Genomic DNA, 20,825 nt, shown 5'->3' with positions numbered 1-20,825 from the left:
AAGTGAGGCAGCCTGAGCAATATAGAATATAAATGAGGTTATTTTACACTGCAGAGCTCTGCAAACCGACGCACAGACTTCTTTCTTTGTAATAAATCATTCCCATTCAGACAGCCTCTACTCTTAGGGCATTGTTTAATATTATCTGCAATAGAAGGGAGAAATAAATTGGTTTACATTGCAAAAAAAGGTGCTGTGGTTGGAATGCATGATATGATGATGAAAGATAGAATAAACTTGACTTATTGATGATAATGAACTTGCAGTAGCATCTTGCATGGAGGGTGTCATGAGGGAGTAATATTAAGAGGGGACTGGAAAGAAATCCCAAGTAAGCAGTAAATGTTGCAGAGTAAGATTTTCTGAAATGGCATTTTAGTCCCTACCCACCCCTTTCAATAGAACAACATAAAAATGCAATTTATGTCTACACCCTAGTCCACAATACTGCTTGTGCAGCTGTGAGATAAATTTTGGCAGCGATGGTGAGGGCTAAAGATGAAGTAACAATTACTTCTCTCAAAACACGTTCCTTGTTTCTTTTCTGTTGTGGTTATTGTGACAGAAGAAACCTTCAGTGAGTCACTTTTTCTGATTTGCTGATACGAAAAAGGCTGCCGCTGTATGATATACGCTAGCTTTTACACAAAGTGTTCTGGCTCTTTTACTCAGACTGAGAGATGTGATTGAGAGAAGTAAACCTTTTACTGTGGCCTGTCTGCAGTAAGATTCAAGATCAACAATGAAGGGAAACCATCAGAAGAAAGAAAACAGTGTTTTCGCTCTGCTGCCTGTGCTCATCAGAACTCAGAGAAGTCAGTGACACTGAGAAATATACCTACATGTCAAATGTGTTGCACCAAACCCAAAATGAGAACGTCATGGCAAAGCTGTTCACAACAGAACAGTTACATAAGTGAGACAGCTACTGAGCACAAAGATGTGAACATATCAGAAGGTGAATTTAAGAAACATCCACTTTCATGGCATTAGGTGACAGTAGGTGATGAATAGAGCTGTGCAGAATCGTACTTTCTCCAATTACATGAAGCTGTGTGTAATAAGACATTTGAGACAACATATGAAATGAAGGTGGCAAATTAGATTTTATCTGATTGAGAGATTATTAACAAATTATATTACACTTAAAACCTGTAAGATGCATTACCTCCCCTGTTAGATATAATTCAGGTACTTTTTGGTCCTGTATTTGATTGACAGAGAGGTGTGTGAGGAGATCAGCAGAGTGTGTGATACCTGTAATTCTTTTAGGAGATGAGATTCACACCATTCTATACTGGGAAATGAAAGTTGGCTTCAAGTGGGTCTTTCTCCTTTGAATTGGAGCCAGAATCATTAGGACTTACAAAACTCAGGCGTTAAGGCTTGGTGGCTCATTATTCTCCTGTTGTTGCCTCGTCCCATATCTCCTCATGCACAGCGTTGCCCTCTAACACCTCTGTGTACGGAGATAGGAAGGCACTGCAGGCCTCTCTGATCAGATACACAATCAGGATACTTTGTTAAAGATTAGCTGTATGCAGCAGTGTACCTGCTCAATGCACAGAATGTCTTTTAAGCCTGAGGTACTTCCTAGCTTGTTTTATTATATTTATTACAGTTCATTCATTATTGCTTCGGTGATTTGTCAGTTATATGAATACTAGATAGTATACAAAAACCATAACATAGATCCTTGGGACCATCTGACTAATTAATTGGACCAGAAAAAATACATTGCTTTTATAATCAATAAGTTGTCTTTTAAAGAAGAGTGGCTATATAAAAAAATAATTGAAGTAGAAACAGATGCTTGGGTTAAGAAAACTCTGGTAAAAGTCAAAGTGCTTCACTCAAGTAAAAGTGAATTAAAATAATACTTAATGATATTAATACGTGGGATTATGCTGTTTTTTGTTGTTGTTGTTACTTTTACTTTAGCTCCACATCTAAACAGAAAAATGACTAGTTTCTGCTAGACTTTATGTAACCTAGCTGACCATGAACATTACAGCACACAGTTACTGTAAATTTATCAGAATACAGCAAACTAACATGTTTATCCTGCACTAAACTGCTGAGTACCTCAGTTTGTTTTGCAGCATGTTTCCCAACATTAACGAAAAAATCAAACGTAAATTACAAAAAAAATTAGCACATTACATGAAAGCTTTAAATTTCCAGTGTGTCAAATACCCAGTCCTAAGCAGTCCATACCTTTAAATATAACCGTTTGTCTTTTTCTCCTGCCCTGTCTTTCTTATCTTTGTCCATCTCTGAGTGAAGGTAGCTCTCATTCTGTTCTCTCCCTGTAAAATACAGCAGCTGGAGCTTTAGCAAGCAACACCGTGTGTGACAGACACACAGTTTGGGTGGTTGCTGACATTTGTTGAGCTGTTATAAACCCAATTAACGTAATTAAAAAGGCCACTTAAAAAAACAACAACCCCCCCTAAAATGTCATTCCCTTTATGCTGGCTCGTCTTCTGTAGTGCTAGCTTGATGCTAAAGTACCAAGACCACAGCTTATGAACATTTTGCACCTAAAATGCTGTTCAAGAGTTCCGGTCCACTTTAACCTCTAAGTATAGCTATAACACATGTAAATGATCTTTCATCCCTTTGTATATGACACACACCATTGTTCTGCTTATTTTTGCTGAGATTGGTTTGATGTTTGAAAGAGCTGGGAAACGAAAACTTCCCTCAAATGTGTTAAACCTAAAGTAACGAGCTTTGCAAATGTAAGGAGCATAGTACAAGTATATATATTTGTGTAGAGAACGGGGAGAAAAAGTAATAAGTTGTCAGAAAAACAAGTACTCAAGTACAGATACCTATAAAATTCTACTTAAGTACAGTAGGAAGGGGTATTAAAACTTAAGTTCAACTTCAGAACTGTATGTGGCTAGCAGACCAGAATCTGTCTGCTTACTCCGATAGTAAGCTAAATGAGTTTTTACTCATAAGCATGTGTAAAATCGTCAGTGGGTGAAGCTGCAAAAATAATTCTAAATATCTTTCTATATATTATGCTCATAAAATAAATTAACATTTTATATTAGCACTTCAAACACCATATGCTGGTATTTCTCAGTTAGTATATGCTCATTGCTTTAGTTTTTAATACCAAGCACACATTAGTACATGCAAGAATAAAAGACAAATAGTACCATTTTCATAGTTGCATAAGCTACACAACCTGTAGAATCATCACTGGATAGAGATAAACCAGCAAGCAAACTTTATGCACAAAAATTAAATGACAATAAACTGAAAAATAAAACGCATAAAAACACCGTTTCACCAAACAATGACAAAGTGAAATGTACAAGCTCATTCTTACCCATATTAAAGATAGAACATCAAGTTCTCTCTTTTGGTGACCATTTCTCTCAGTTTAAAATTCCCTTACAATCAATATCAAATTGCTCCATTTCTCATGACAAGCAAAGCTTTGGTGCGATATATGGCTATATCTCTTGCTAAGGGAGTAAAACCCTTAATTTACTCAGCAATAAAACCAGAGGGCTTAGAGAAACTGATTCTTTACCAGAACATTAATCATGAAAATTTAATGGATATCAAATATTTAATACAGTAGAATGTACAACTTGTATTACTATGGCTTTCTCCAAATCGATCATGTAGACGAAAATCCATAATTAAAATTATGCTAGCAAGGGCAAATCATTAAGATTTCTATTCGCCTTCATGCTTCAGGAAAATGAAATATATACCCTGCCAGTGATGTATAGGCTATTAGGGGCAGAAATAAATTATTACTGTCTCTTATAAAATGGGTGCTTGATTACATTAGAAAAGGAAAACTATACTATGTGAGAATCCACAAGGAACCAAATCTCAGATGTAGCCTCTGTTCCGATGAAATTTGAGAAATAACATTTTAAATAAAGGTAAAATGGTTAAATGTCAACATTGATTTAATATGCTGTTAAACGGAACATTTCTAACTGTAGCCTTGATAATAGCTTCATCAATTAAATGAGTGTTTGAGTAATGGAAAGAAGAAGATGCAAAGAAGCATGGGCTGACAGGAGCATTGTAAGCAGAATACAGTAGGGAAGAACAAACCTTTGAAATGTAGGTGTTTTTATTTTTTGTATATCCTTAATATATGACACACTGACAGTATATCCCGCATGGACTTTCATCCATAAAGTGTATACCGTCTATTACTTACTCACTCACTCAAGTTAAACTCCACAAATGCTGTAATCACTGACCTAATTGATGTGAAAGCATTTTTGTTGTGTTTAGGAAGTAGGTCATTTTCCAATGCTAGATTTTTGTTTGGTATGCCTCTGCTGTAGCGTCTACATTAGCTAAACACTGCCAAAGATTCTTTCAAGTGATACTCTGCTGCAGCTGAGGTAGTTAAACCTTTCCTGGATCTGTGTGTAAAAATACACGCCTTAAGGTTTTTTGTTTTATTTTATCTTTTTTCATCCTTTCTAGGACATAGCTAGAAATTCTGGGTCACTTAAAAGAATACTGGATCAGGCTCTCCTTTTTAATTGGCCAATTATTCTGACATTCAGCACATAAGCACTGCAAGCTGCTGTAAACATGCAGAAATTGGCTGATGACACAAAGTGGCTAGTGGGCTTGAACTTTAAATTTTGATGACAGGAACACATAATGTTGAAATGCCAGACAGTAATGATGTTTGCATACATGAGTAAAGGACTATTAGATGAGGAGTAAATATACTGAGCTGAACACATCTCCCCCTCTGCTCTGCTATATGGGTCTAGGCCATTCCCTTTTGGAGGAATTCCTCCATTCGTCCACACATGCCTCCCCCACATACTTAGCAGCTATGGTTACTCTTTGATCTGCTTATGTTCTCTTGAAAGGCCGAAACACTTCAAACAGAAAGGGCTGCGAGTCGAGCGTGACTTTCATACGAGTAGCTATTTTTTTCTTGCCATCTCATCGATTTGATAAAAGTAATCGATACTATTTAATAATGTATCATATCTTGTTCTTCTGTTTTGGGCTCTAAGCATTAGTTGCCCCTTTACGATTATAGAGGAGCATTGCTTTTCACTTTAATGACTGTGGACACATTTCACATAACATATAGTACATCACAGAAGGTATGAATTATGGATTAGGAGCACAAAAAGTTCATATAGAAAGCACTTGATCAGATTATCAAACATTTACGAACAGATGCATGTTTGTCCATAAACTCTGAGCAGAGCAATATAATGTTGGCAGCCTTTCTATACACAGTGGATCATAAAGTAATCCACTTAATAATACTCATTAGTTTATACATGTATTTAAATATATACATATGACATCAGCTTAAAAAGTTGCTATTTTGACCAAAAAAAGTGATTTGAATTTTTTTCTGTTTTTGCACCTACCCTCATGGGAGTTGTAGCTCTTATCACTATTTTTGTGGTTGGGGAATTCTCTAATAGATTTCAGTTTGGGATTCAGGAGAGCCGTGACTCTTTGTTGTAAGTTTCTGATTTAATTTTTCAAAATGCAGTACAGCAAATACTGTCAAACAGGAGAAGGAGAAAAAAAAAGAGTAACTGTACTATATTAAGCAATTTTAAGCAATTGTATTTACAGACTGTGTGCTGGAGAATATCTATCATCTATGAACATATGATCTTTACTACATTAACAGGAATGGACACAGGCAGTCGGACCCCGAATAATGCTTTCTGAGGTTTCTTTAAAGACTCCCTGAAGCACAAATCTGAGCTGTGGTCATAAGCTGGGGCTGCGATAAAAAGGAAATATGAGAGTGAGCTGTGAGCCAAAATGTGGAAAAGTCTGTCTCATAAGTGGCAAAGCAATGGCAGTATTTCTGGAGGTAGCAATAAAAACAAACACAGTGATGAAATACACTTGTATTGAAACACTTTTTTATCAAAATATTACGCTCATATACCATAATTACTGCCCCCTTACTAAGTTCAGGTTTGCAACATAGCTTGAGAGTAAACTTTTACAGAAGATGTGGAGACAGTATGTACATGTTTCCGTCTTGCATATGAAATATATATATATATGTGTGTATATATGGAGAGAGACAGAGAAGGATAGATAGATAAACTACACAAATTCATTTAAGAATGTTAGTAAAAAAAAACCTTAAATAGAAGGTTGAGTGCTATATAACATAACAGTTAATTAATGCACTTAATAACCTATCAGTGAACATGACTGTTAGCAATGATAGAGTTTTTTCTGTCTGACAAATTAAGAAAGTGTGAGTCCTTTAGAAAGAAAAAAAATACCGCATGAAATCAAACATCTGAGTTCAGTCAAAATAGGGAATCTTGCAACAGATGCAGATGCGCTGCATTTTACCATTTTATTCACAAGTTTGAATAGAGATTTGAACACACACATATTAAACTTTCACCAAAACACTTTTGTTCTGCTATTATTTCAGGGCAGGGATAGCTCAGTAGGTAGAGTGGTTGCCCCATGATTGGAAGGTCGGGGGTTCGATTCCCCTTAACAGCTACCCTGAGGTACCCCTGAGCAAGGTACCGTCCCTACACACTGCTCCCCGGGCGCCCAATGGCTGCACTGCTTCACTGAGTGAATGGGTTAAATGCAGAGAGCAATTTCCCCACGGGGCTCAATAAAGTACAATAATGTACACACTTTCTTGTTCATCTGACTGATAGGTGGTTGCTTGCATCAAGATGCAACCTGATATCACACAAACCCTCTAACAGACACGCCAGTCCACTGTGTCCATTTCATGGATCTATTCTTTTTTAGGGCGTTGTTTATTTTTCGAGAAATAATCAGTACTTTATTAAACCAATTGTTTGAAATGAGGTATAATGTTTCCAGAAGCAGACACCATTATTATAAGAAAATGCACAATTAATCAATTGGAATACAAAGCCTAAATAAAATATGTAAATTCTGTATATGTAAAAAGAACAGCTCCCTAAGGCATTAGTATTGAATTTCACCTTCAGGCAACTGTATTAAACATAATGCAGAATATAAACATTTCAGTTTCATACCTAACCCCAGATATTCCATAAATATAGGAAAGCAATTAGTCAAAAAGGCACTGAATAAAATGTTTTAAAACAATATTAAATATCTACACTACATGTGCATATTGTAATTACAAATTATTAGAGAATGAATCAATGAAACAAGATATTATGTTGATTGCTTTTACGTTTAGTGCCTGCTAACAGCTTGTAAATAATGTAAATGGAAGCTTTCACCTATAAAACTATTCCACACTATCCTGCTGCTGTTTGTTTAATGTGTGTGCACAGTCTGATCATGACACATGATAGTAAGTCACCAAAATAAGATGTGCTATGGCATAAATTCACATGTTAGTGGTTAGGTTGAATCGCTGCCTTTTTATTTAGCTTTAATATGTGAATTGTGCATTGGGTTAAATCTACCCAAGTACAACCTCTATGGAAAAACAAAAAACAAAATCTTTTGTTTGTTTTAAGTTTTTTATGTCATCAGAGACATGTCTCATAATATGATTTACCCATGACAGTGGGACAGTTTTTCTCATGCAATAAAAGTACAAAGATCAAGTATGATATACTGGATAAAAAGTTATTTTAAAATAGTCACTGCAATTAATTATTATACACATACACATACAGGCATACACATACATACAAAAAATACTATTTTTTTTTCCAATTTATTTTGCATTTAGTTTCTTAGCTTGAGACCTGAAAATAAAGGAGAATCCTCACACTAAACTCTAAATGTTAAAAAACTACAAGTATGCAAATCAAACATTTGTGAAGTAATTTAATTGTATGCAATAGTACCTTGATAGTACTGATAACCTGTTTCATTCTGGCCACAATAATTTTCACATTAATTTTAATGTTGCTTCACCTCTAATACTGTAGCGGTTTTTTTTGCTTTGTTTATTTGTTCTTTAATTTCCTCCTGGCAATTCTTGTGAGAACACCATTATACAGTCTAATAAAATTACTAGGGTGTGACTTAATTCAGCCAGACCCATTCAGCAGTTAAAAAAAGAACATAATCATTTTACAATACATGCCCCAGGGCATAGAGTTGAAGTGCAGCATTCAGTGATTCAGTTACGTTTTGAAAACTACGATCTCTGTTGTCACTGCGTCTCCGTAGTTATCAGCTTGGTCTTAGCCATCATCACTTAGCGTAACTTAACACTTATAATGAAACATCTTCACAGTGTCAGTGCATATTTTCAGAGTACATAATAATAAAGATGTATAAAAATACAACACCTATATGTGGGGATACAAGGACACTTCATTCAGCTTCTTTACTTTGAGAATTCAACAGGATGAGGAGCAAGAGTTCAACAGTAGGCTCTTTTAGAATTTGCTAGTATTAAGAAGCAGGATGTTTTACACGGACTTCATTGTAAAGAGCAGTTTTATGTTGAAGCTGCATTGAGAGAGCAGCTGGGAGTTCAGCGATGCAGCTGTAGTGCTTTACCAATTCGCCTCGCGCTCCTAAATCATTCATAAATGTTTACCAAGTTCTATATGCAGCAAATGTGCTCGGGCGCTGCTGTTTAGAAGCCCAATATTGGCTGTGGCAGATCAGAGCGTCTTCCATAACATGAGTCCAAACTTCAACATTAATAATGAAAAGCTTCAAACAGGAGGTTAAGGACCTTCTGACGCATGAGCAGTGAACTGAGTCTATACCTGAGTGCCCCATAAAGATTGCTCTATATCACCCCATCCTAGTTCCGTTTGGCTTCATGCATAACCTTTCGAGATGGCAGCAAATATCTAGGGCACCAGAATCATGAGCAGACATTTTGAAATGATCACTCACAGGTGACAAAGCTAATAGTCCCTTCAGTCTACCACTTTAACCTGACATGTTCAATAAATTCCCATATAGGTACTGATGATGGATCTGATATTAGAATTAAAGACTAGAGCTGACATGTCAGCCAATGTGTGTATTGTGTTCAGCGGCTAAAATACATCTGACATTACAGAAACAGGACTTTAGATAAATGGAAAAAGCTACCTGTGGTCTTTCAGGGTGGCTTTCCCTAGTGACCAGATTTCATCTCCTTAAAAGGAGTCATTAACTCCAAGTGACAGAGAAATGAATTCTCTCAGTGGTGAGAACAGCTTTTCATCGACAATCATTAGTTTAGCACTCCATAATCACCCCTTTGTGCTGTGTGTTCATCAGTAGGCCTGCTCTGTTGGTGCTTAAAGAGAGTGAGGCCACTATCATCAAGGGCAGGATGTGAAAATTGCTCCATAAAACAAAAGTAATACCCAATAAAATAGGAAAGCAACTGGCACTTACAACATAAAACTGAAAGATTACCATGGAAGTACATGGTAAACATGTTGTTATTCCTCATGTAATCCAAACTGCAACCTTGTACTGCTACTTTACCTTAGGATGCAGAGGTCTCATCTGTGTATTAAGATGAGAAATGACAGACTCACAGTTGAAATTCTACGCAATAACACACATTTTCCTGTTAAGAGTCCATCATAGCAGTCAGGGAATAATTCAAAAAGGCTGCTAAGATTAGAGAAAGAGCCATGTGGTGTTTGTGGCTTTAAAAGTTCTGCAGGAACAGGAACAATCTGTCTTCATTGAAGCTCTGACTTGATGAGGCAACCTGAAAGGTAATTAAGTTTGATATGTTGCCTGTGCTCCTCTGCCCATGCTCTGCGAATGTAACAAGCTCCAACAGCAAAAAGCAATGTTTAAGTTATGGCCTGTCATCTTATATTTTCTGCACTTTGCAATGTTTCACTGTCACAAGCACCAACTTACACATTCTATTTGAACCAGAAATAATCTAACATTAATGCTACTATCTACTCACAATTTGACAACTGATGAATTTTGCAATGCTTTTAAATCTAAGAATAAAAACAAACAAATCTTGGCTTTAACAAAACACCGATTCATCATAAATTTGTGTTACAAATGTTTTGTGACAGAAATGTCCCTCACTATTTTGTCAAAGTGCATCAGCAAACATATCAGAAAAATAAATAGCATAATGGTCACAATGTTTCATAGAGCTTATGCTTCAACAAAGTGGAGATTGTTTTAACTTCCTTTATATTCAGCAGCAGTTAAAGCCTTTGTTGTGAAAGTGCAGAACAATTATAACTAGCTGTTTTGTTTTCCCCTTAATACTAATTTGAAGGCTGTTTCATTAGACAATATTAGAGAACTGCTATATTTAAACTTGGGGGACACTCTGGACGAGTCTCCAGCTCACTCCACTCTGTCTAGATCCTGGTGTGTTACTGAAACCAGGAGACTATGATTATGGAAGTGGTCCCAGCTGCCCTGCCAGCCTCCCTAGAAGTGCACCCTGAAACCACTGCACCATCCCTCCTCTGCCTAACTTAGGCCAAGAATCCATTTGGTCGAGCCTACTCTGTCTCCCAGGAAGCAGGTGAAGAAATCAGCCATGACCATCTGCACCCCTGGCCTATAGACCATCTTGAACTTCAAAGGCTGGAGAGCCAGATACCACAAGGTGATCTGGGCGTTGGTATCCTTCACACAAGGGAGCCATTACAGCGGGGCATGGTCTGAACAGAGGATGAATGGGTGTCCCAGGAGCTAATACACAAGAGATACTGGGTATGGTACTGGGTATGCGGGCAGGATGCGAAGGCTGCACCTGCGGATGTGCCTGCCCACCTCTCAGGTGGTTCCCCAAATACTCCCCCGTCCAAATGCACACTTTTTCGGGTTGGTCTTAAGTCCCGTCTGCCTCAGGGACTCCGGGATCATGGCCACTCACTGCACATGCTCCACCCAGGTGTTACTATGGATGATGACATCATGCCGTACAGAGTCCATGAGATGCTGGAAAGTGACCTGGCCTCTGAAAAGGCTGAACTAAAGTGTCACAAATTGGTATAATCTGTATGGAGTGGAGAAGGTCATTTTTTCTTTTGACTCTGGAAACAAGGGAATCTTCCAGTAACCCTTGGTCAAATCCAGCGTTGAGAAAAAAAACAAGCAGTGTCCAACCTGTTCAGGAGTTTGCCAACCAAGGGCACAGGATAAGTATCAAATTGTGACACCTCATTAAACTTGTGATAACTCAGTCAGTACCGTATAGACCCATCGTTCTTCACCACAAAAACTGTGGGGCTACACCAAGCACTGTGTGAGTCTCCAGCATACCAGCCAATTCTTTCTGAATAATTCAAGCAACGTTCAAGCAACCTGTAGTGCCAAGAATGCACCATCACCCAAGGGCAGATCTCAAAATGGAGCTCTATGATAGTGGTGCGACAGGACCTGGAGCAAATTGTGTGTGTGTGTGTGTATATGTTTTCTCTCAGGTCCAGAACATACTGAATTTAAAATTTTGCTGGTCTTGGACCTTCCTCACAGTTTTCTTTAATTAGGTCCAACACCCCTCGCTGCTTCTTGCTAAACAGTAACTCAAAGGAAGAAAATCCTGTGGAGGCCTGGGATACTTCCTGCACTGCAAACAAAAGAGGGTCCAGCCAGTGGTCCCAATTAACCCAATAACTTGCAAATGATGGATTTTAACATCTTGTTTAGCTGCTCCACAAACCCGTCCATCTAGTAAATACTGGTCCGAACCTACTTAATACCCAATAATTCATAGAGTTCTTTAATATGCAACACAGGAACAAGGTGCTCGGTCAGTCAGTATCTCCTTTGGTATACGGACTCAGGAGATGACCTAAAACAGTGCCAAAACAACGCTCTTTGGAGATATGCTGTGGCGTGGCACTGCTTCTGACAAAATTATGCTAGTGTTAGCCTTTGCAATTTAGTCAAATTCATTAGCACAACATGTCTGATGAGTTTTGTGCATGCAGTTTTTAAGAGCTGAGATATCTACATGACTGTGAGTCTGATTATTTTTAAGCTATAATACACACACACACACACACACACACACACACACACACACACACACACACACACACACACGTTTACTATATTAATTCAAAAGGCTAAAAACAACACTGAATTTAATAAAGAAACAAAGAATAATAGGTATCTGAAATTAAACCTTTTCTGTAAATGAACTGAAACCTAACTACATCGAAAACAAAATCCAACTAAAAACCCCAAAAATAATATTTTTAGATCTGACTGTTTTTAAGGAATGCCCAATTTCCATAATCACTCCTGTTGTTTCCAGGTTTATCTAAATTAAGTATGTGGGACAGTGGAAAGTATTTTAGGAAATCATAATTAATAGAAATTTGACAATTTAAACAAATGCTGTTTTTATAAATGTTATCTTAAACGTAATCATGTAAGTAGTGCGTCTAAATAAGACACAGGTTCTTTGCTTAATAGCAACCATCCACGATTGAACAGTTTCCTTATTTGTTTAACTATGATAAGGTCCCCCCCCCCCCAAAGCATCCTGTTTTAAAGTGCTTTGTTTAAAATGGTCTTTTTGCAGCAGCAGTGATGCTGAGTTAAAGCTGAGGCCTTCAATGTATTCAAGAACCTTTGCTGCACTATCTGGACAATTGAGTTAGCTCAGTGTAATTGCTGTCTATTCAGTGTTTGAGAAATTGAGTTTTAAGCCTGAAGCGTTGCCAACATCATGGAATAAGAAGTGGGAGAGAGAGAGTGAGAGAGAGAGAGAAGGAAGGAAGGAGAGAAAATATTGAAAAGCAAAATAGTATACTGTCAATTCATCCGCCTATTCCCATATTGCGACAAACACATATATTTATTTTAGATGTGACGGTTAGATGTGACACTTCAAAAAGTTTTTTGGCAACCATGTCAAAACCTAGAGGTCCTTCATCTGTCCAGCACTAGTGTAGTCATTAAGTTCCAGCAACATAACCAAAGGCTTATACAGGCCATCCCTCCTCTATATGCAAAGCAGTGATTACTGGATAGGTTATAAATTGTGTTATTTTCTCAATCTCACCAAGAACTGCTCAGTCGTAGAAAGGTGATTTGAGTGGCCCACAATTACAGAGCTTGAGAGAGAAAATTGTGCACTTGACTCTGCCAGAGTCCAATTGGTTCCAACTTTTAGATGATGGGCAATCAAGGCTGTGTTTATTTGGTCATGTTTGGGTCCAAGAGTTGATTGAATTTTGGTATCAATCCCTATCACTATTTTGTACTTGATTGTGTATGCAAAGTATTTTGATGAGTGCTTGTGTTGTTTATTTGCTTTAGCCTGAGCTGCCGGCATGCCAAGCATCTCTACTGTATGGCACTGCTCTCCTCTGCGACTCAGGCTTGTCATTGTTCTGTCGCTTTGATCAGCCTGAGTCAATCTTCTTTGCTTTTGCTGCCAGCCATCACAGATTGGCTAGACTATGTGACACAGAGCCAAATTCAGAGACGGCTCCCTTTCAGAAGCAAATACACTCAGAAATGACCCTAAATTTGGTTGTGTTGTCATCATGTTTGGAGTGACGACCATATGGGTCCATATGGCAGTGCTTGTCTGAAGCACCATATGTTATCAGTGCAAGCAGGCTGTAGTACACATTTGAATAATATTGGTATCCCAAACCAGGCCTTATGTTCCAGAATTCCATCATGGTAAGAGGAAGTAAAAGGGCTTAAGGATATTATGATTGAGGCCTACATTTGAACAAGAGTCAATGTTACATTCACTGTTTTCCAATTTGTTTGTGCTCTACTTCAAGCTTCCATGTGTAGTGGTATATTTCAAGTGAATAGCTAAAGTCTTGTAACTGAATGTTCTGCATGCATACAGATAAAGAATGTAATGAAATCTACATTGTGCGCCTAAAGAAAGCATAAAAAGAAAATGACCCCATTCCATTGCTTTCTTGTTGTTTATTTGACTGGGTGGACACACAAGTTCTATTAAAACAGTACGGACTGATGAAAATTGCTTGCAGACCTGGCTTCTCCTTAGTTGAACCCCACCCACCCTTCCTATCCAGTCTCTGTCAGCTAGGGTTAAGGATAGCTACCAGCAGCGCCACAGCCCCCCGTCAGAAAACAAGACTCTCTCTTAAAGCAAAACATCAGGATGCTTTCAACTCCCTGCAGGCAATAAAGGGACACAAAGAGCATTTTATATAGAGGTTGCAAGGTTGCACTTCATTACAGTGCAGACAGGTAGACATGCCAGTGGTATGTCTGTGGTTTATTTGGCTGTTGAGAGCCTCTGAAGTGGCAATAATAAAAAAAAGGAATGTATGCAAGATGTTTGATTCAAAGCTTGTAAGATTCTGTTTACACATTGGGGCAGTGTGCACCTATGGGGAGAAAATGTTTCTGATATAGATTCAGTAGCTTCTTCTGGCTTTAGACAAAGTCATGCTAAATGAAGAAAGGATATATAATATCATAGAGTATCAAATAGAAGTTCCCACATAGAGTACATCACGCAGTATTGGTTTTAGTGGGAGTTGGTCATTAGTTTGAGCCAAGTGAAATAAAAAAAAATAAAAAATCTAACGGACAGATTAATATGCAATTGAACAGACATTCAAGGTCTCCTAGAGAATGAATGATGGGTGTACACTTTATACTAGATCACAAGGTGAGATTGTATTCATTTGAAACCTTTTGAGTGCTGCAAAACTAAACTGAAATGTTTTCAAAACTTCCTCCGTTAGTACTCAGGTTCACATGGTTCAGCAGATTCAGGCATTTAAAACATAGGCATTCCCAGTCTTCTCAAGCAAGTCATTAAATAAATACATGTGCAACCAAAATTCACTCATAACTTCATGTTGGCTCTTCTTACACTTTCCAAATAACCGACAAAAGAGTCATTCTACATTTCTAATGATAGTCTGTGGAAAAATGGTGATGAATGAAGAAGCTAGAGTTTGTGGTTTGGCAACTATTTTAAAATAACTCTGGTCATCCCTGCTCTTTAACCCCTCTCTCTCAAACACCTGAGTCAAAGTGTTTCAGACCAGTTTTATCCCGACCTTTATAAATCATTGTAAAAAGGATGAATGTAATCACATGAGATGGAGTCATACATATGCTAAGCACATCCGTTTTAGCTAGCATACTGTGGGTACATTAGCTGTTTTGGGTGAATTACCACATCCCAGTGGTACTCAATTTATATGAATGACATATGTAAAAAAGTTTTTTCACTTGCTGGAGAAGTTGCATCTGAACACATTCTCAATCTTGTTATTCGGTATAAAAAAAACAATGTAGTATCACACAGTATCATTACAGCTCACAGCAAAGCTTCTGTCTCCTTTTCAGTGAAATATGCTAAAATGTTATACATGGAAGATTTGTCACAGTAGGCCAAGGTTGTAATAGTGATTTCATTAGACATCAAACTGTCATGGTTGCAAAATGCAGACTCAGAAAACAACTCACAGAACACAAATTAATCAGGTTTTAGGCAGAAATCAAGTCTCAAAGAAGAAAGAAAACCAGAGAGAGGTTCAATAAACTAGCAGAAGACTCATAAGGACAACACAAAAGACAATTTGACAAAGCCTACAAAAAATACTGGACTATACACGAGGACCAGCATTAATTTTGACAGGAAATTTTAATTTCGTTTTAGTCATAATTTAGGCATCAAAATTCTATCAATTCTAGTTGAGATTTAGTCAAATAAATATCATTAGAATATCGTAGACTAAATCTGAAGTTTATTCAGTTGACAATAAAGTGTAAAAGTTTATCATGTTTGTACCAGTAAAAGTTGCTCTACAAGGTTTACAAAATGTCTTATTTTCCTTGACATCAAATGCAAAATGTATCCACATATGAACTTTTCTCTTCCTCCCAAGCGTTGACATTTTGTTGTGTTTTCATAAGAAACAGGGAGCATGGGAGCCTCCCGCTCTCCCACCCTGACTGTCAGCATCAGATTAAATTGTCCACGTCTAACCTTGCTGCACAAGGAGATTACTTTTCATTGGATCACTTCCAAACTCGTCCCGCCTCTCTACGCAACTTGATTAATTCAGATTCAATCTCATTTCTCCAGAACATTTTTATCTAATTTCTATTTGTTGACGAAAGTGTCAGTACATTCCATCATAATTTGTGTCCTCGTGCATTAGTTTTTATTTAGTTATTATCTTGTTTTTGCCAGAAAAAAAGGTATGATGGAAAACTATGATCAAAATTATTTGTCACTGAAATTAACACTGAATAGGGCACAGGAGAGTAATGACACACAGTAAGGACGACCAGGGTGTAAATGTACAACTGATATGATTACCAAAATAAAGCGGGGAATTAATGACTAACTGAATCCAGGAAACACAGAAGCATTCATTAATTTGACAAAACACTGATTGGATTGACTTAATTTTTGCATAGAACACAATCAGGACTAAAGGCTGTGGATACTGAGTAAATCACAATATATATAATAACCAAAATCAATAAATACAGAGCACCTGAAAATAAGCAGCAATACAAAACTTCAAACACTCCAAAATACAAAGCAAATCGCAGAATCAGAAATCCATTAGAAACCAAATATGCACAAAAAACAAAATCACAGGACCATAACATTAAACCACGGTCACCAGAATGGTTTATTGAGACACTAAGCTATCAATCCTTACTGTGACCAGTCAAAAATGCCACTGTCAAAAACAAAAGAAAACGACTGCATGTCTTCCTACTGCTGACATGTCATCAACCAAAACTGAAGCAGACAACATAAACATTTCAGCTTTAATAATTCCAAACCTAGCCTTTGTCTACAAACTTTGCCTTTTGAAAAAAAATGTCATTGGTTCTTCTGACAACGTTGCCATAGGTCAGTTGTATTTCATATGGGTACTGAGGCATTCTCACACCAGAGGTGAAATTAAAGGGCAAACCAGCAGAGCACTGAAGAAGAGCTGTAAAAACCAAACTTGGAGAATTGCTTCACAGCTGTCATGTGAAGGGACACATAGTACACTCTCAGTCTCCTTCAAAGGGGCTACTAAAGGTAAATAATTCAGAAAACATGGCCAGGTATACATTGCTGGAAGTTTTGCTCTGTCTAACTCTCACAGTATGTTTTGTTCCTGCCATGTCAAATAATATATGAAAAAAGGAGAGAAAAAGTGTACCATTCCTCTGTGGAGAATTGGATTTTTTCTTTCTGTCTCCTAACAGAATTTGTAAACAGAGCTGCAGAATCTGATGAGGTCTTGTTGAGGTAAGTCCAGAGGCCTTGAGCTAAAATGGAAGAGAATGAGAACATGCAGGCAGCACAGCAGTGACTTTTTCTCTCTCACAGGGTGGAAGAGACAAGTGGTTTCGTGAAACCCTGGCTCAGTATTGACAGGTATCGCTCAGTTATGATACAAACTGCAATGAGTTTCAATCTTGTCTTCACTCTCATATTGATTTTTTTTTTGTAACAGTCAGTATCTGTGGTTTTCTCAATTCTTGGTTTACTCTGCTGGGTTTCTTTAAAATTGAATCCCTAAATATAATCTTCAAGAAGTCTACAAATCATCAAATATTATGTATGACCTTACTGAAATTAGGGCTACTGGGCTACAGTCTTTGCGGACACTGTTATACTACAAGTTCACGTGTAGTATAACAGTGTTCAGTTTACATGTTTTTGTGATTACATTGTTGTGCTTGAGAGGCGCCGTCTACCGGAACCAAATTCGTTGTATGTGTTTGCGCATATACTTGGCCAATAAACGCGATTCTGATTCTGATTCAGTATAGTATAAAACAGCGGTCCCTAACCTTTTTTGCACCACAAACTGGTTTATGTCCAACAATATTTTCATGGATCAGCCTTTAGGTGTCTGGATAAATACAATAAAATAAAACCAGTACCAGTACCAAGAAAAGAAGATTTATTCATAACACACAGGAAAAGACCCAGGGAAACTGAGTCAATGATAAAAATGATAAAAAAAAAACAAAACAAAACAAAACAACAACGATAAAAAACCTGAAAACCTTAAATTTCACACCCAAACCTCAACTCTCGCAGCCCAGTACCAACGACTCACAGACCAGTACGGGTCCGTAGCCCAGGGGGTGGGGACCGCTGGTATAAAAGACATCAATAGTGCACCAATAATGGCTTTTAATGATAGGAAAAAGTATTATTCTTAAAAGTGTCTGAATTCCTAAAACATACGACACAGTATAGGTGTTTTGAAATGAAATCCAAAAATCCATCGGTCATCCAGCTGAACATTAAAAATGTTAAAGGACCCATGAAACACATCTAACCTTGCTGCACAAGAAGATTACTACAAGTTCACTTGTAGTATAAAGACATTAATAGTACACTGTTAATGTCTTTTAATGATTACTACAAGCAATCACAAGGAGAATACAGCAAGTTCACTTGTAGTATAAAGACATTAATAGTACACTGTTAATGTCTTTTAGTGATAGCAATTATTATTATTACTAAAAGTGCCTTAATTCCTGAATCATAAGAGCCAGTATGGGTCGTCCAGCTGAACATTAAAAATGTCAAAGAACCCATGAAACATTCTGGGAATTTGAAGTCAATGTAGCACTATGGCAACTAAGCAGAAAAGGAAACGCTGGTACTGTGTATAACAGTATTTTGAAAACAAGGACAAATCCTATCTAGAACATCGTGATTTCAGCCAACTGAAGGAAAAATAAAAAGCCTGTCCAGGGTGACCTCTGTATGCAACAACTCTCCCATTCCATTAGACCAAAAGTACTTGAAACTACTCTGCTGAATCAAAATTGAATTTTCTTCACTCTCATACTCTCCATATCAGCAACAACGCATTATCCCTGCAAGGTCAACTAGGTTATGTAGCTCAGGCCTACAATGATTTACTTCACAGCGCCTTTATTTTGGCAGTGCTGATTGGGTGAGTGCAGTGACTGACTAAATGTTAAACACTAAATGCTATTAAACTATTGTAAGTGGGAACTCTGCTTGTCCATCACTTTTTCCATTCCATTTGCTGGGCATTTAGCTGAATATGCTGTTTTGCTGAACTAAATTTAGAACCTGATTGGTTTCAGAAAAAAAAAAACAAAAAAAAAAAACCTTACAGTGCAGCATATTTGCAGCCATAAATGACAGCCAGTTATTGCTTGAGCATGTTGTTGCTGATCAATGAAATGAGGGGTAATGATGGTTGCACAGATCTCTAAATGAAATCCAGTGTGTAGTTGACATTTTTTAAGTATTTTCCTCCCCTGGTTTCACATGCCCAACCAAGACAGATTAAGGTATGAACTTCTATTTCTAAAATGTACTCGACACATAATCTACAGAGCCTACTGTCCTGAATCCCAGGACACTTTGGAGTGATCTTTAATTCTACATAAGACAGGCTATTTAACACCTACTATGAAACAGAGAAAAACTGAGATGAAGGAATCTCATTCCTGTTGTTTATTTGCTGTGAGTCAATCCACGAGTTCTATCAAAGTGCTAATGAAAACCCATGTCAAACTCCTCTCTAAGATTTGTCACGCTCATTTGCTAGAATCTTCCAGATAATCAAAAAACACCACTAGGGCCACTTGCTTCACAAACATTTCAGGCTGAGGATAAGTGGGGCCCTACACTTTATCCTAGCTAAAGATAAGCTCTCTCTGCTAGATTTTGTGGCAAATACAAGGTTTTTGCGCATGTGAGTGACAAAGATTGGCATTCCAGAGTGAAGGTAAGAAACACATTTACCACATAAACATACAAACATTGAAGAAGTACCAGAGACCACTGTAGTGTCTTGTAAAACATCTACGTTTTATAGTACTGCCACCGATGTGGTGATTGTGACAAATGATCCTGTCATGCAGGGTGGTGTGATACTGCATTTCCACCTTAAATCAGAATATCTATCTGTGATAGATAAGCTACCATCTCAGCTCAGTCATTTGCCTGAAGTATACCAGTGTGATGAGGGGATTTTAATCACTGTCTTTTTATTGATGCTGTCTTTTTATTAGCGCCACTAATTTTCTGGCTGCACTCAATTTCCACTGAAGAGGTGGTTTATTCTAGCAAGGTTGTCCTGGTACTGTCACTTTATGTACCAAAGACATTTGTCAGTGGTGTGATTTAACTTGAATAGTCCACCACTGTGCCTCTTGCTGATATACTCTGTTGAGAGAAATATTTGTCTATCTTTTGTACTCCCCTAATGTAGTCTGTGAACACAGTAATTGGAAATTTTATGCTAACATTTAGATACTAGATACTGGAGTTTAGGTGTACTCCTGTAGTTCATTTTACTACCTGGAGTCTGGGTCAGGCTAGTTTTCAGATTAACATGTACCGGTTTGAAATTAATTATACATTTGCAATATGAGTACAGGGGTTACTGATTCGTGTACTGTTCAGGTATGAGAAGTTCTTTTCATTTTCCATCTTTTGGTGGTAAGATGAAGACTTTTAGTCATCCTTTCATGTTATTTCTTCATTTTGGTAATAAGTGTGCAGTATTAACCTGTACAGGCCTGGGTACCACGCTTGCGTGGGGAATTTCTACCCATTAGTTAGCCAGCACACCGATCTGCAATTAACTGATCACCTTCAAGGGGAAAAAAAGCCAGATAAAACAGCCACTCTTTGTTAGATTGTTGTCACCCTTTTGGTAGTAATTGGGCAATACTCCTGTGAGTATGGCGTGTCTTTTTTTTGTTTGTTTAGTGACTGTGCTGTATTGTCTCCTTTTCCAGTTGCCTTTTGGTATGTGTTCTGGCTCATTCCTAAAGAAGCCTGCAGGTTAAGTTAAATGCAAGTTTAGATGACTAAGTGGCTCACCTGTAAAAGTAAGAACTTACTTAACTTTGACCAGCCTCCCCTGCTGGGAACTCTACAAGGAAATATAAGTAAGAATTCAACT

The sequence above is a fragment of the Maylandia zebra genome, linkage group LG1 (genome assembly GCF_041146795.1).
Source record: "Maylandia zebra isolate NMK-2024a linkage group LG1, Mzebra_GT3a, whole genome shotgun sequence".
Lineage (NCBI taxonomy): Eukaryota > Metazoa > Chordata > Actinopteri > Cichliformes > Cichlidae > Maylandia > Maylandia zebra.
The sequence above is the reverse complement of the archived record's forward strand: the minus strand, read 5'-3'. Positions refer to the sequence as shown.